Source organism: Lactuca saligna, chromosome 4, assembly GCF_052625555.1.
Source record: "Lactuca saligna cultivar CGN05327 chromosome 4, ASM5262555v1, whole genome shotgun sequence".
In the NCBI taxonomy this organism is placed as follows: domain Eukaryota; kingdom Viridiplantae; phylum Streptophyta; class Magnoliopsida; order Asterales; family Asteraceae; genus Lactuca; species Lactuca saligna.
In genome coordinates this window covers 145,957,862-145,973,952 of record NC_136420.1, presented here as the reverse complement: position 1 = coordinate 145,973,952, position 16,091 = coordinate 145,957,862, and positions in this window count along the sequence as shown.

Below are 16,091 nucleotides of genomic sequence, written 5' to 3'. Positions count from 1 at the left end.
CCTATTGGGCCTAAAGCCTTATTTTTAGCATCAATGGGTTGCAATTCACAATTGGACTTCCTAATGGGCCGAAATGTTTTATTTAGCATTGTTTTAGGCCGTAAGACCCTTATTGGGCCATATTGGACTGCAAAAATTCTTCTTATACTATATTGGGCCGAAAACCTCATATTCGACTGAAAACTCTTCCACTTAATCTCATTGGGCTGAAAACCCATATATAAGCCATAATGGATCAACAATTTCTATTGGGGCCCCTTACTTAAACCGAAAACCATTTGTTAAACCTTGATGGGCCGAAAATCGTTTTTGGACCAACCTTGGGCCGAGGACCCATCTTGGGTTTGTTCGTTTATTTAACAAAAAAAAAAGTGAAGAAATGGATTAATCTAAGCTTGACACATCATTATTGCATGGCAAATCACCATGATTTTAACCTACATGCATCTAGGAGGGAAATGAGTAACCAACATATAACCATGAACTAATCTCTCCTCTCTCTTCCTTCTTAACCGGATGCAACCTTATCCATCTTCACCATCTTCATTTCAAAATTACTCTTAATTCTCACTTCCCCTCAAATCTCCAACATTTCTCTCATTCTTTTCCTTTAAAATTTTGTGAGTGTGCTAGTGTGTTCAAGATGTTTTCTTCAAGTTTCAAAACTTGGTAAGTTCCTATCAGACTTAAGGTGTTTTATTTAAAAATTATATGAAGATTATTCCTCAACCCACTCTAGTTTCGTATCTATGCTTCCTAGAACCAACTTGACTTCGAAGTCCACCATTTTGTTTGGAGCAGTGATTCTACGATCTTAGCCGTAGAGGGCCCGCAGACTGTTCTCTCCCCGTTATGGTTAGGCGAACCCAAGATATAGGCAATCAGGCCCAAGCGACCGCCAATTAGATGTATGAGATGAGGGCCGCGATGGAGCACGGAGAGACAGAACCAGGCCATAAAGAGGATATATCAAGAGTGGCAGGCCACCCTAGAGGCAAGGATGCGTGTCACTGAGTGCCAGCTGGCCAGACTTGAGGGCACTTCTACTTCATCGTCGGCACCACCATATACCTCCCGACATGAATAAGACCCATCCTACTCGCCACTACTGTTGATGGGACTTCCTTTTCTTATACTTTATTTATGTAGGACTGACCCTACAAATAAGTGATTACACTACTCGTGGGGTCGTTATACTGTTTGATTTTCTATCATATGTGTACTGCAGACCTTTCAGTGGTCAATTTTCATGCATTTATGTACTTAATCATTATCATTTAATGAAACATTTATTTCTTTTATTGTGACATTGTTATCACTTATGTTCTCTCTTTTCATTTATATTTGATATAATGCAGTTCAAGTATAAGTACATTCGAACCACCGTAACCGCTAAATAAGGGCCTTTTGTAAACTCATCATCATTCCTATCTCATTTCAAGAAATGGCTAGAAAATACATTCGCAAAAACAGTACGGCATCACTATTGCCGCCGCCTCCACCAGAGATGAACTCTATTGCTTTCCTAGTAGCAGTCTCAGCTGTAGTTACTACAGCCTTAGCACATATCAACCAGGGCACAAATGGAGAAGGTAACGGGAATGGGGAAGGAAGCTCCAACCACGATGATAATCATGGGCACCAAAGAAAATGTACTTACAAAGACTTCACCAATGCTAAACCGAAGTCATTAATTGGAAGTGGGGGTGTAATAGCCCTCACCTGGTGAATCGAAAAGAATGAGACTGTTTTCGAGATTTGCAGGTGTTCAGATGAGAGCAATGTAAGATTTGCAACTTGCACGTTTGCTAACAGGGCTCTTTCGTGGTGGAATGGCCACATCAAGGCCCTAACTCTCCCAGTCGCAAATGTTATGTCATGGGATGATCTCAAAACGATGATGCTAGATGAGTACTATCCCCGAGGCGAAATACAGAATTTTGAGCAAGAACTGTGGAATCTTACCATGTAGAACTCTGACATTGAAGGATACATAACCCAGTGTAGCGAGGTGGTACTATTATGCCCATGAATGATAAGTCATGTATGTAAAAAGGTTGAACTCTCTATTTGGGGGTTAACTCCTCTAATCTAGGGGAATGTAATTGCTGCTAACCCCTCAACCTTCGACAGTGCAAAACGTATGGCACAAAAGATGTATGACCACGGGGATGGAAAGAGTGCGAAGACTGTCGGTACTGAAACAAAGAAGGAAGACAACAACAATAATAACTAGGGAAAGAAAAGAAAAGTGCGACAAAACCAAGAATCTTCTAATAAGCAGCAAATGGTAGCAGTTCATACTGTTAGTACTCAGACCGCACCAACACCAACTGCACCAACATCAATGACACCAACACCTACAAGGTCATACAAAAGCAACTTACCAAAGTGTGATAAATGCAATTTCCACCACAACAACGCATGCCGAGACTTACAGTGCACCAATTGCAATCGAAAAGGGCACACCGCCCGGTATTGCAGATCTCAGCCACAACAAACCAACCAACCCAACATTGTCGGGGACAGTCACACATGTTACGGCTGCAGGGAGACTGGCCATTTCAAGAAAACTTCCCCAAAGCCAACAATCAAGGTACAGGATGATTAGGCAGGGTCCTAACAATGGGACAAGGGGAGGCATTGCAAGATCCAGCCATAGTCACTGGTACGTTTCCTCTCAATAACATCTATGCATGCATTGTTCGATTATGGGGTGGAACAAAGTTTCGTGATCCATAAGTTTATGCACTTACTAAATTAAAGTCCCCAAAAGTTAAACGAAACCTTCACAATGGAAATGAATAATGGGAGGATTGAAACAACAAACGACATTTTCATAATGTGCATGCTAACATTAAATAATCACTCGTTTCTAATTAACTTGATGCCGGTTAATATTATAACCTTTGATGTGATCATCGGTATGGATTGGTTAAGCACCCACCATGGTGATATTATGTGCCACGAGAAGGACGTTCCCCTTAACCTACCTACAAACGAAACACTAATTATCTACAACGATAAACACGATACAAATCTCCATCTTCACTCATGCATCAAGGCACAAAAGTTCCTACATAAAAGGAATCACACCTTTCTAGCCCATGTATTAGACAAACTGAAAGAGTGGAAGAACATTAGTGATATCCCAGAGGTATGTAATTTTCCAGACGTATTTCCTGAAGACCTCCCGGGAATACCCCCGAGCGACAGGTCGAGTTTCGAATCGACCTCTTAGCCGAAGCCACGCCAATTGCCACTCATCATATAGATTAGCCCCTGTAGAAATGCACGAGCTATCTAGCCAGCTAAGTGAATTGTTAGACAAAGGATTTATAAGACCGAGTTTCTCTCCTTGGGAAGCTCTGGTCTTATTTATCAAAAAGAAAGATGGTTCCTTCCGGTTGTGTACGACTACTGGGATCTCAATAAGCTCACGATCAAAAATCGATACCCTCTTCCTCGGATCAAACATTTATTTGATCAATTGCAAGGAGCCAGTTACTTCTAGAAGATAGATCTGAGATCTAGATACCATCAACTGCGAGTCCGAGAAGAAGATATCTCCAAAACTACCTTCCGAACTCGTTATAAACAATATGAATTCGTAGTTATGCCTTTCGGTCTGACAAATGCACCCGCGACATTTATGGATCAGATAAACTGAGTTTGCCGACCGTTCCTTGACAACTTCATGATAGTATTTATCTACGATATATTGGTTTATTCTCGGAGCAAGGAGGAACATAACCAACATCTGCGACATGTTTTGGAGACCCTAAGGGTGGAAAAGTTGTATACAAAATTCTCCAAGTCCAAGTTTTGAATACGCAAGGTGGATTTTCTAGAACACGTGGTCAGTAAAGAGGGAATTAATGTGGACCCATCTAAGGTTAAGGCAATTGAGGGTTGGGCAACTCCAAAAACACCTACTGAGATAAGGCAATTTTTAGGCCTCGCTGAATATTATAGGAGGTTCATTCAAATTTTCATTAAGATCGCCAAACCTCTCACTACTCTAACTCAAAAGGGTGTACCTTTCACTTGGGAAAAGAAGCAAGAGAAATCCTTCTAAACCTTAAAGCAAACCCTCTGCAGTGCTCCAGTCTTATGACTTCCAGATGGAACGGAGGATTTTGTAGTATACTGCGATGCTTCCAACCAAGGTTTGGGTTGTGTACTAAAGACGTTTGGAAGGGTGATTGCCTATGCATTCAGGCAACTGAAAAACCATGATGTGAATTATAATACCCATGATCTTGAGCTAGGAGTGGTGGTCTTTGCTTTCAAATTTTGGAGGCACTATCTCTATGGAACAAAGTGCCCAATTTACACAGACCAAAAAATCCTCCAGCACATTCTGAATCAAAAAGAATTAAACATGAGGCAGCGAAGATGACTCGAGCTGCTAAATGATTACGAATGTGAGATCAGGTACCATCCGAGCAAAGCTAACATGGTAGCCGATTCCTTAAGCTAGAAGGAGTACTCGGGTCACCCAGTGCGAACACTATCGATAACCCTCCATTCCCACTTATCTTCACAAATCAACGAGGCTCAACAAGATGCCTTGAAACCATAAAATGTCGCAAATGAAGCGTTACGTGGGATGGAAAAGAACGTAACTATCAAAGAGGATGGAGCCTATAATCTTATGGACGGATCTAGACGTCGAAGTTCGGTGGATTCTGGGACGTGATGATGAATGATGCGCACAAAACAAGATCATCCATCCATCCTGGCTTTGATAAGATGTACCTGGATCTTAAAGAACACTATTGGTGGCCTGGTATGAAAGCGGAGATCGTAACTTACGTGGGTAAGTGCATCACTAGTGCCAAAGTTAAGGTGGAATATCAAAAGCCCTCTGGTATGCTGCAACAACATATCATATTCAAGTGGAAATGGGAGAGGATTACAATCGATTTCATAACCAAATTGCCTAATACGACATACAGACTGGATGCCATCTGGGTGATTGTTTATTGGTTAACCAAATCCTCATAGATCTACATAAGGGAGGTGGTGAGATTACATGGAGTACCAATATATATTATCTCTGATCGAGATAGTAGCTTCACCTCAAGATTTTGGCAGTCGCTCCAGAAAGCATTGGGAACTCAGCTGGATATGAGCACTACCTACCATCCCAGACTGATGGCTAAAGTGAACAAACGATTCAGACACTAGACAATATGCTCCGAGCCTGTGAGATAGATTTTAAAAAAGGCATGCGAGACCCATTTGTCACTAATCGAATTTTCATACAACAATAGCTACCACACAAGCATTAAAGTCATTCCCTTTGAGGCCTTATACGGTCAGAAATATAGATCGGCTCCCTGTTGGGATTAGGTAGCAAACACCCAACTGGTAAGGGGACAGGTACCGAATAGTACTCTCACAGGGCCCGAGATCATTTGGGAAACAACTGAGAAAATCCTCCAAATTAGGGCAACGCTCCAAGCATCTCGATACCGACAGAAGAGCTACACTAACCAACGGCGAAAGCCTCTAGAGTTTCCATTAGGAGATCGAGTGCTGCTAAAAGTCTCTACCTGGAAGTGGATGATACAGTTCGGAAAACGGGGAAACCTAAATCCACGATACATCGGACCATTCGAGTTCCTTGCCAGGGTCGTTACGGCGGCCTACAAGTTGTAGCTACCATCGGAGCTTGTCGACGTACACCCTTTTTTTCACGAGTCAAACCAAAAGAAATGCCTATCAAACGAAACCCTGGTTCTTCCACCCGATGGGATTGAGGTGAGTGAAAATCTCATGTTCATTTAGGAACTGATCGAAATCATGTATAGGGAAGTGAAACACACAAAATAAAGTCTCATTCTCATTGTGAAGGCTCGATGGAGTCCCAAACACGGACCTGAATTGTAACATCCCGATTGTTCAATAAATAAATAGATAAAGATTTATAGCCCTAAAATAAATAATATTTAGCGGAGTGTTGGCGTTGGGAAGCCAATTGATGTAATTATGGGTTTTGAGAGTTGTAACATCCCGATTGTTAAATAAATAAATATATAAAGATTTATAGCCCTAAAATAAATAATATTTAGCGGAGTGTTGGCATTGGGAAGCCAGTTGATGTAATTATGGGTTTTGAGGGTTAAAGTGTAAATTCCGGGATGCTTTGTAAATATTTCTAGAGTTGGGGGCTGGTTGGTAATTGTTGAGACTTATATTGTTACGGATTATTAAAGTCAGGGTGTATTTGGTATGTTTTGGGCCTAAATAGTAAGGAATTTAGGGAATGAGGGGTTAAAAGGGAAATTATGGATTAAAGTTGAATAAGGTCTGGTGAGGAGGGATCGGTCTTGTACAAGTTCAAAGTTTGAAAAGTGGGGGCGTGGATTATACCTGATGCTTGTTTCATTTCCTTGTTACATTCCATACCATAACCCTAGGGCATAAGACTTCAACCGCCATGCGAGATGCCCCCAGCCGCCACCCTTCGTGTTCGTGCATCACTCCGATTAGACAACCGTTGCTAATGCTAACCCACCACCATGACGCCATTGTAGATGCTGGACGACGTGAACCCACTGAGCATCGCATGTTCGCTGGATTGGGCAGGGTGACTGTGACCTCCGTTTGTCGGGCAGAACCCAGCCATAGCTCCCTGCTGTGATTTCTTCCTTCCTCTTTGCTTATTCCATCGTTGTGTCGCCGTTGCCATCTCTACTCCAAGCAGTAGCCACAACAAATTTTCTTCTTTCCTCCGACCACCTTGGGCTGCCGTGCAGGTGGTTGTGTACAGGTATGTTTTCAACAATAAGTTGTGGCCTAGATATGCTGGGTGATGTTAAGGTGTGTGAGCAAATTGTTGGACCGGAAAAAGAAAAAAAAATGCACCGCCACCACCCCAAGGTGGTGGCTGCCACCTATTTTTATTTCCTGCCTCCCTATGTCGCCACCAGCTGCCATGAGAGGTGGTTGTGGGTATGTTTGTGAGTTTATGTTTGATTATAATTATTGTTTTCGGAAATTATGAGGTTAAATGGCTGCTTGTATGGTTGAAAAACCCCCCACCACCACCGTGAGGTGGTGGCCACCGCCAGGAGCCACCACTGACCACCACTACCTGAGGTGGTAGTGGGTGGTGCTTAACATAGTGAACCCTAACCAACCCAAATGCTTGATCTGGGCTTGTTGGATAGCTATTGGGCTAAAAACCCTAATTAGGGTTTAGAAAATCGTAATTTTGGGTTTGTTGATTTGGGCCTACTGGGACGCGCGTTTGGACTAGTGGACTGAAGATAAAACCCATGTCAATTTTATTATATGAGCTATTAGTGGAATAATGGACTTACTGGGTTAAGACCTTAATGGGTTAAGTGAGAAATACTTAACCATAATCGTCATTTTATGTGAAAACCCTAATTTTTACTTGGGCCTTGTGATTGAGCCTTCCTATTAGGTTTTAGTATTTGGACCATTGATGGGCCATCCAAGAGCAGTCATGTGGACTAGAAGATTTAGATGGGCTTTAGGGTAAGGCCCATATAAGGGTTTAGGCCCAATTTGGAAAATTAGGCCATGGTAAGCCCAATAGACTCAAGTCATATATGGACAAGGTTGGTGGACCATGTTTAGACCTAATAATGTGAAGGTTGGTCTTAGATCCTAATGGGGTTATTTGTGGGTTTGGTTTTGTGATAAAAGTCGGAGTGTAGCAGCAGCATTTTTAGAATCTTTTCGCCACTCGAGGTGAGTATTCTCACTATACTCATCTGTGTTATAATTTGTGTGTGATCAGAGGGTCTTAGTATATTATTGACCAGAGGGGTTTAGTACATATAGACCAGAGGGTCTTAGTACACTATCGACCAGAGGTCTTATTTGTTTATTATGTGTTATATGTTATCGTGCATACTGTCTTTGTGACTTATGCTGTTATGGTAATATGTGTATATATTGATCTTATGTGTTTATTAGAGTACTTCAATATCATGCATTATGTCTATGTGAATTATGTTGTGTATTTATTATGAGCTTATAGAGTTAGGACCGGAGGGTCTACAGAGTTAGGACCGGAGGGTCCATTAAAGTTGTGGGACTAGAGGATCCCACTGAGACACATTGACCGGAGGGTCTTACAGAGTTATAGCCTCGAGTGGCTAATGTGTATTTGTGGTATTTAGGGGAACTCACTAAGCTTCGTACTTACCATGTTGTGTGTTATGTGTTTCAGATGTTTCCCAGGATCACAGGAAGGCGACGGTTCGATTATACACACGAGATAAAGGGTTATCCTTTGGAGGATCCTGGATTATTAATTTAACTATTATGGAATTGTGTTTTGTTAATTGATTATTTGGATTTTTGTGGAATTTATTATGAGAATTTTTGTAATTTAAAAATGAAAAATTTGTCTGAAAATTTACGGTGTTACAAGTTGGTATCAGAGCCTTGGTTTGAGGGATTCAGATGTGCTCCCGGGTATCTCTGAACTCAAACTGAGGATTTTAGAAAATTTCCAAAAAGAAATGATTTTTCTAAAACGATTAAGAGTTTTAAAGAGAAAACGAGATGGAGTAGTGTGTACAATTAGCCAGAGCCCGAACAATGATTTCCCAAAATACCATTATTTGTTTATATTATGAGATATTTATTAGATATTAGAGCTACATGTTAGATGATAGGCTTGGTATTTCAGAAATTAGGGATAGAGTTGCGTGATTCATGATGTCTTAGTCTAGGGGACGCTATTAATTGATATTATCTGCTATTTTCCCTGTTTGTGCTGAGTAGAAGTATCTAGCAGGAATCTTTTGAGAGGGAGTCTTGAGTCGACGAGTAGCCTAGGAGAGATACCTAGACGAGCATTTGAGGAATTTACTAAGAGAGTAGGTAGAGAACCATGAAATGTGAGATTCCTTGATTCTAGTGATCCCTTTTGAGTTATGATGAGAGTTAGTGGAGTGGTATGCTAGAGTGGTTTCACATGCTGGTTATTCGATGCCCGAATGCTGCTTGCTTAGTGCTTTGTGGAACTCTCGAATGATGGGTGTCAGCTACTAAGTGAATATGACGATATTCAGGAGGTAGATGGCTAACAACATAAGGAGTTCTTTAGCAGCTGATGGCAGAGAAGTGTGAGAACCTAGAGAGTAATCCTAGACCGATGAGTATGTTGTTTAGAGGTGACTATTTGCTAGAGAGTGAGCATGTGTAATTGGATTGGTGATCGAGAAGGTTAAGCAGTTACTTAGAAAATCTGGGACGCTCCGTGTGGAAAGTATGGGTAGATATGGCAGATAGTATGGGCCCGTACGACTGAAAGCAGAGGACCCATACTCGAAACAGGGAGAATTCTAGAGGTTCTTAGTAGCAAAACGAGAGAGGAGATCACGTGGTTCGAGTACCATGATTCGTGACGGCTAATTCTTCTAGTTTTACCAGTTATTTCGTTGTGATTGATAAGATTGAGATCAGATGTGATAGATTGTGGGGCCAGAGGGCCATGTTTCACTGTTAAAAGGGAAATTATGGATTACAGTTGAATAAGGTCTGGTGAGGAGGGATCGATCTTGTACAAGTTCAAAGTTTGAAAAGTGGGGGCGTGGATTATACATGATGCTTGTTTCATTTCCTTGTTACATTCCATACCATAACCCTAGGGCATAACACTTTAGCCGCCATGCAAGATGCCCCCAGCCGCCACCCTTTGTGTTTGTGCGTCACTCCGAACAGACAGCCGTTGCTGCCGCTAACCCACCACCATGATGCCATTGTGGCTGTTGGACGATGTGAACCCGCTGAGCATCGCATGTTCGCTGGAGTTGGCTAGCATGACCGTGACCTCCGTTCGTCGGGAAGAACCCGGTCCCAGTTCCCTGTTGTGATTGCTTCCTTCCTCTTCGCTTATTCCCTCGTTTTTCCGCCGTTGCCGTCTCTACTCCAAGCAGCAGCCACAACGGATTTTCTTTTTTCCTCGGACCACCTTGGGCTGCCGTGCAGGTGGTTGTGTACATGTATGTTTTCAACAATAAGTCGTGGCCTAGTTATGATGGGTGGTGTTAAGGTGTGTGAGCAAATTGTTGGACCAGAAAAAGAAAACAAATGCACTGCCACCACCCTAAGGTGGTGGTTGCCACCTATTTTTATTTCCTACTGCCGTATGTCCCCACCAGCTGCCATGAGAGGTGGATGTGGGTGTGTTTGTTAGTTTATGTTTGAGTATAATTATTGTTTTCAGAAATTATGGGGTTAAATGGGTGCTTTTATGACCGTGAGGTGGTGGCTGCCGCCTGGAGCCACCACTGACCACCACTACCTAAGGTGGTAGTGGGTGGTGCTTGACATAGTGAACCTTAACCAGCCCAAATGCTTGATCTGGGCTTGCCGGATCACTATTGGGCTAGAAACCTTAATTAGGGTTTAGAAAATCCTAATTTTGGGTTTGTTGATTTGGGCCTATTGGGACCCGCGTTTGGACTAGTGGACTGAAGATAAAACCCATGTCAATTTTATTATATGATCTATTAGTGGAATAATGGACTTAATGGGTTAAGTGAGAAATACTTAACCATAATCGTCATTTTACCCTAATTTTTAATTGGGCCTTGTGATTCGGCCTTCCTATTGGGTTTTAGTATTTAGGCCATTGATGGGCCATCCAAGAGTAGCCATGTGGACTAGAATATTTAGATGGGCTTTAGGGTAAGGCCCATATAAGGGTTTAGGCCCAAATTGGAAAATTAGGCCATGGTGGGCCCAATAGACTCAAGTCATATATGGACAAGGTTGGTGGACCATGTTTAGACCTAATAATGTGAAGGTTGGTCTTAGATCCTAATAGGTTTATTTGTGGGTTTGGTTTTGTGATAAAAGTTGGAGTGTAGCAGCAGCATTTTTAGAATCTTTTCGCCACTCGAGGTGAGTCTTCTCACTATACTCATCTGTGTAATAATTTGTGTGTGACTGTAGGGTCTTAGTATATTATTGACCAGAGGGTTTCAGTACATATCGACCGGAGGGTCTTAGTACACCATCTACCGGAGGGTCTTATTTGTTTATTATGTGTTATATGTTATCGTGCATACTGTCTTTGTGATTTATGTTGTTATGGTAATATGTGTATATATTGATCTTATGTGTTTATTAGAGTACTGCGATACCCTACATTATGTCTATGAAAATTATGTTGTGTTTTTATTATGAGCTTATAAAGTTAGGACCGGAGGGTCCACAGAGTTAGGACCGGAGGGTCCTTTAGAGTTGTGGGACTGGAGGGTCCCACTGAGGCACATTGACCGGAGGGACTTACAGAGTTATAGCCTCGAGTGGCCAATGTGTATTTGTGGTATTTTGGGGAACTCACTAAGCTTCGTGCTTACCATGTTGTGTGTTATATTTTTCAGGTGTTTCTCAGGATCACGGGAATGCGACGGTTCGATTGTAAACACAAGATAAAGAGTTATCCTTTGGAGGATCCTGGATTATTAATTTAACTATTAAGGAATTGTGTTTTGTTAATTGATTATTGGGATTTTTGTTGAATGTATTATGAGAATTTTTGTAATTTAAAAATAAAAAATTTGTCCAAAAATTTATGGTGTTACATGAATTCACCTCGGAACATGAAGATCAGATGATGCAGAAATACCCCCCATCTCTTCTCTAATTATTTAGGACTACCTTCGAAAGAATTTCGGGATCAAATTCCCTCTAACGGAGGAATGATATCACAACTAGAAAATTAGGGTTATGATTTATATCCTTGTACAAGATAATTTATTCGTGTAACCTTGTAACCCTACGTTTAGCATAAATCAAACATAAATGTTATTTAAGTTGTTCATCCAAAAATTGTAATTCAAGACGAAACCACTTTGTGTAAACCCAAAACTCAACCCTATAAGCCAAAATATATCATTTCGGGCCTTAGCCCAAGCTTTCTCAGCCCAAACCCTTATTTGGGTCAAGACTCACTTATTCGGCCCTAATGGGCCAATAACCTCTCAAGTTGACCCTCTTGGGCCTAAAGCCTTATTTTTAACATCAATGGGCTACAATTCACTATTGGACTTCTTAATGGGCCGAAAATATTTATTTAGCATTGTTTTAGGCCATAAGACCGTTATTGGGCCATATTGGGACACAAAAATTCTTCTTAGACTATATTGGGGCAAAAACCTACTACTGGACCCTATTGGCCCAAATACTATCCCATTTAATCACATTGGGCCAAAAATCCATATATGAGCCATAATGGATCAAAATTTTCTATTGGGCTCTTTTCTTAAATCGAAAATCATTTGTTAAACCTTGATGGGCCGAGGACCCTTCTTGGGTCGGTTAGTCCACTTAATAAAAAAAATGAGAAGAAATGGATTAATCTAAGCTAGACACCTCATGATTGCATGGCAAATAACCATGATTTTAACCTACATGCATCTAGGAGGGAAATAAGTAACCAAAATATAACAATGCACTAATCTCCCCTCTGTCTTCCCTCTTAATCCGCCGCGACCTCATCCATCTTCACCATTTTCATTTCAAAATTACTCTCACTTCTCACCTGCCCTTAAATCTCAAGCATTTCTCTCATTCTTTTCCTCCAAAATTTCATGAATGTGCTAATGTGTTCAAGAAGTATTTTTCAAGTTTCATAGCTTGGTAAGTTCCTATCAAACCTAAGGTGTTTTATTTATAGATTATACTAAGATTATTCCTTAAACCACTCTATTTTTGGATCTATGCTTCCTAAAACCACCTTAACTTCAAAGATCTCTTCAAGGCACAAGTTAGGGCTCGAAAAATCTATCATCTTTCTCCTTCTACAAACCGCAAAAGCCCCAAGGTGAGCTTCATACTCCTTGTTTTCGAGTTTTCCTTCTTTTAGAGGGGAGGGGGATAAAAGTTAAAATCGTGTTTTAGTCCTTGGATATTTTGTTGCATATGTATGTTTTATATGTCGATATGTGTTGAAATGTTGTGATCTCATGCTAAAAGTCCATAAACTCGAGATTTTGTACAAGTCTCAAGTGGTGGAAACAAAGTTATCTTGTGTAGCTTATATGTTTTGTTGATGTCAAAAATGTTGTCTTTGATGTGTGATAAAATCACCATAATGTCAAAGAAAATGTTAAAACATATGTGGATATAAAAGTTTTGAAAGTTGGGTAAATATGTGAAGTTACACTAAAAATGGTTACATTTTGGATATGTAAATATTTTTTACTAAAACTTATAAAAATGGGCCTTTTATGACAGTTTTAGTAGAAATGGGCCTTTTATGACAATTTTGGTAAAAATGGGCCTTACATGACAATTTTTCTAAAAATGGGCCTTTTATGACAGTTTTGGTAAAAATAGGCCTTATACAACAGTTTTGGTAAAAATGGGCCTTTTCTGACAATTTTGGTAAAAATATATTTTTTACAACAATCGTAAATATGGGCTATTTTTTAAAACCATCGTAAAAGTGGCCTATTTTTCACAAAAGTAGTAAATTGTGTAAATTTCGACATGAATCATTACGTGTCGTAAAACTGCAGTCGTAAATATACACTGGCAACATTATTTAAAATATTAAATAATCGGATTCAATAATTGTGTAAATTATGTTAAGGCTCTTGTGAGACACTCATTCACTTGTACCTACCTAGTGTATATCGTAAGTCCTGTAGTTATAAACAGAGTCCCCTATAGGGAAAGCGGGATATTTTGTATAGATATATACGGGGTTGACACCCCCACACCTAAGTTGTTCGCTACATCTAAATACGCCAGTCTATGGTGACAATTATCTTTAGAAACTGACGCCTGAAGAACGTCAAGACAGGCGCTCTAGTACATTAGTATGGTTGTAAGGGCTCACATAGAGAATTACAATATTATATTAAAAATTTACGCAAAACATACACTCTACTCATTTTACATAGTACAAAACTATGTGTCGACTATTTTGTAACTAATTTCACCATTCCGGTCTTAGGGTGTTAAGACCACAACTTTTCGTATGGCAGATAATATAGAATTTTCTAGAAAACACCAATATATATATATATATATATATATATATATATATATATATATATATATATATATATATATATATATATATATATATATATATATATATATATATATATAGGGAAATGATCAAATGATAACACCTAAAAGGTTGAGAACGCGAGAACAGGTATATTCATTTGTGATTCCATGTATTCATTTGTGGAGAAATGATAATTTTTTACACATAATCAACATGAATATGCGTTTTCTCTTCAATTGAAATTAAAGGCGTAAAAATTTATCATTTCTCCACAAATGAATACATGAAATCACAAATGAATATACTTTGTTCTCGCGTTCTCAACCTTTTTGGTGTTCTCATTTGATCCTGCTCCTATATATATATATATATATATATATATATATATATATATATATATATATATATATATTCAAATAAGCTACACAAATAATACACATGAAATTATACATGATTTGAAACGAGACTCTAAAACAATTTTTACAGAAAATATCGGATTTTCTAGAGTTTCACACGCTATTACAAAGTTTTCTCACAAATATGCTTATGAACTCACCAACATTCTATGTTGAAGTTTTTTCAAAATGGCTTGTATTCTCAGGGACATAATAAGCAGCTTTTTGCAGCTATGGATTTTGGGAATTGATGTATTTTTCAGACATCATACATTGCATTATTTTTGGATGTAACTTCGTGAACAAGTACAAAGTTGTAAACAATGCATGTTGGTATCGATAATGTGTGATGATGATGGTTGCTATGTTTCATTCATATTCAATTGTTATGATATTATAAGATGAAGTCACCCGCCTCGGACGTTTCTGCCGTCCCGGTTCGGGGGTGTGACAATCCACTTATTTGCATTCTTTGAATTAAATTATTCACTATAATTTGAGGGCCCTCAACCATTTTATGCAACATTAAAGGCATATACAACCATATTAATTTCTTCAATGTACCACCTAGCAAGTACAGTTTTCCACCTAACCTGATTTCATTCAATGAGAGGTTATGATTTAGGTGATGGTGTATTGGATTGTGAATTGCCTTTATCTTCACCACTAAAAAAAAAAGAAGAAAAATATTATTGTATTTTTGTGTATGATGTACTATTAGAAATAGTAGATACCTGGTAACCAGACAATTTGTTAAGAATAAATTCTACATCAAGAGAAACATATATACTAATAATGACTTTATTGGTCTCCAGAATCCATAATTTGAAACCTCTCACTCCATCTTTGAACCCAAGAAATACACATTATATGCTCGAATTTTCCAACTATCAATTATCGAATTTATCATATTTGGGACATCTAAAAACATTATGCAAAGAATAATTTTCATCTTTACTCGACCATACCTCAATAGGTGTTTGCTTTCCAATGTCGAACGAGGGAAAAAAGTTGATGATGTAACATGTCATAGATGAGGTTTCAACCCGAAAAGTATTTGGTAATCCGAATTGGAAAATATAGATCAAACTTTTTTCATAATCGTCGTATTTATTCTTTTAGTAATGTCATTTTGATGAGGAGTATGGATCATGGTTTGGTGATGAGTTCACTAAACTCCTGAAACAAACTTCTAAACCATTTTTGATTTGGAAATATTTAATATCTTTGTCTGTTGGGTTAAATTATTAATTTCAACTCTTTGAAATTAGCAAAAACATCACTTTTATTCTTGAAGAAGAATTACCAAACTATTCAAGAAAATGGATCAATGCTTGTTAACATATATTGACCATCTCCATGTAATGATACCTTTGTAGCTTACTTAAGGTCGAAAAGAAAGTAGTCAAGAATTTCACAAAAGAGAAGTTTCCTAGAATTTTGACCATATAGTAAATTCCACTTATTTAATTATTACATAGCAAAGTCGCTCATGTGACCAATTCCCATATTCCACAACTTGGTTGTTGGATAACATGTCTATGGTCTTAACTAAATTGGTATAATCTTAAAGAATAAAAGTAAAGTCATTTTTGGGTTGCCATCATAACCAGTAAATTCTAAGGATTGATATTAAAAGAGAGAAAAATGATTTATTAATATATTATGTG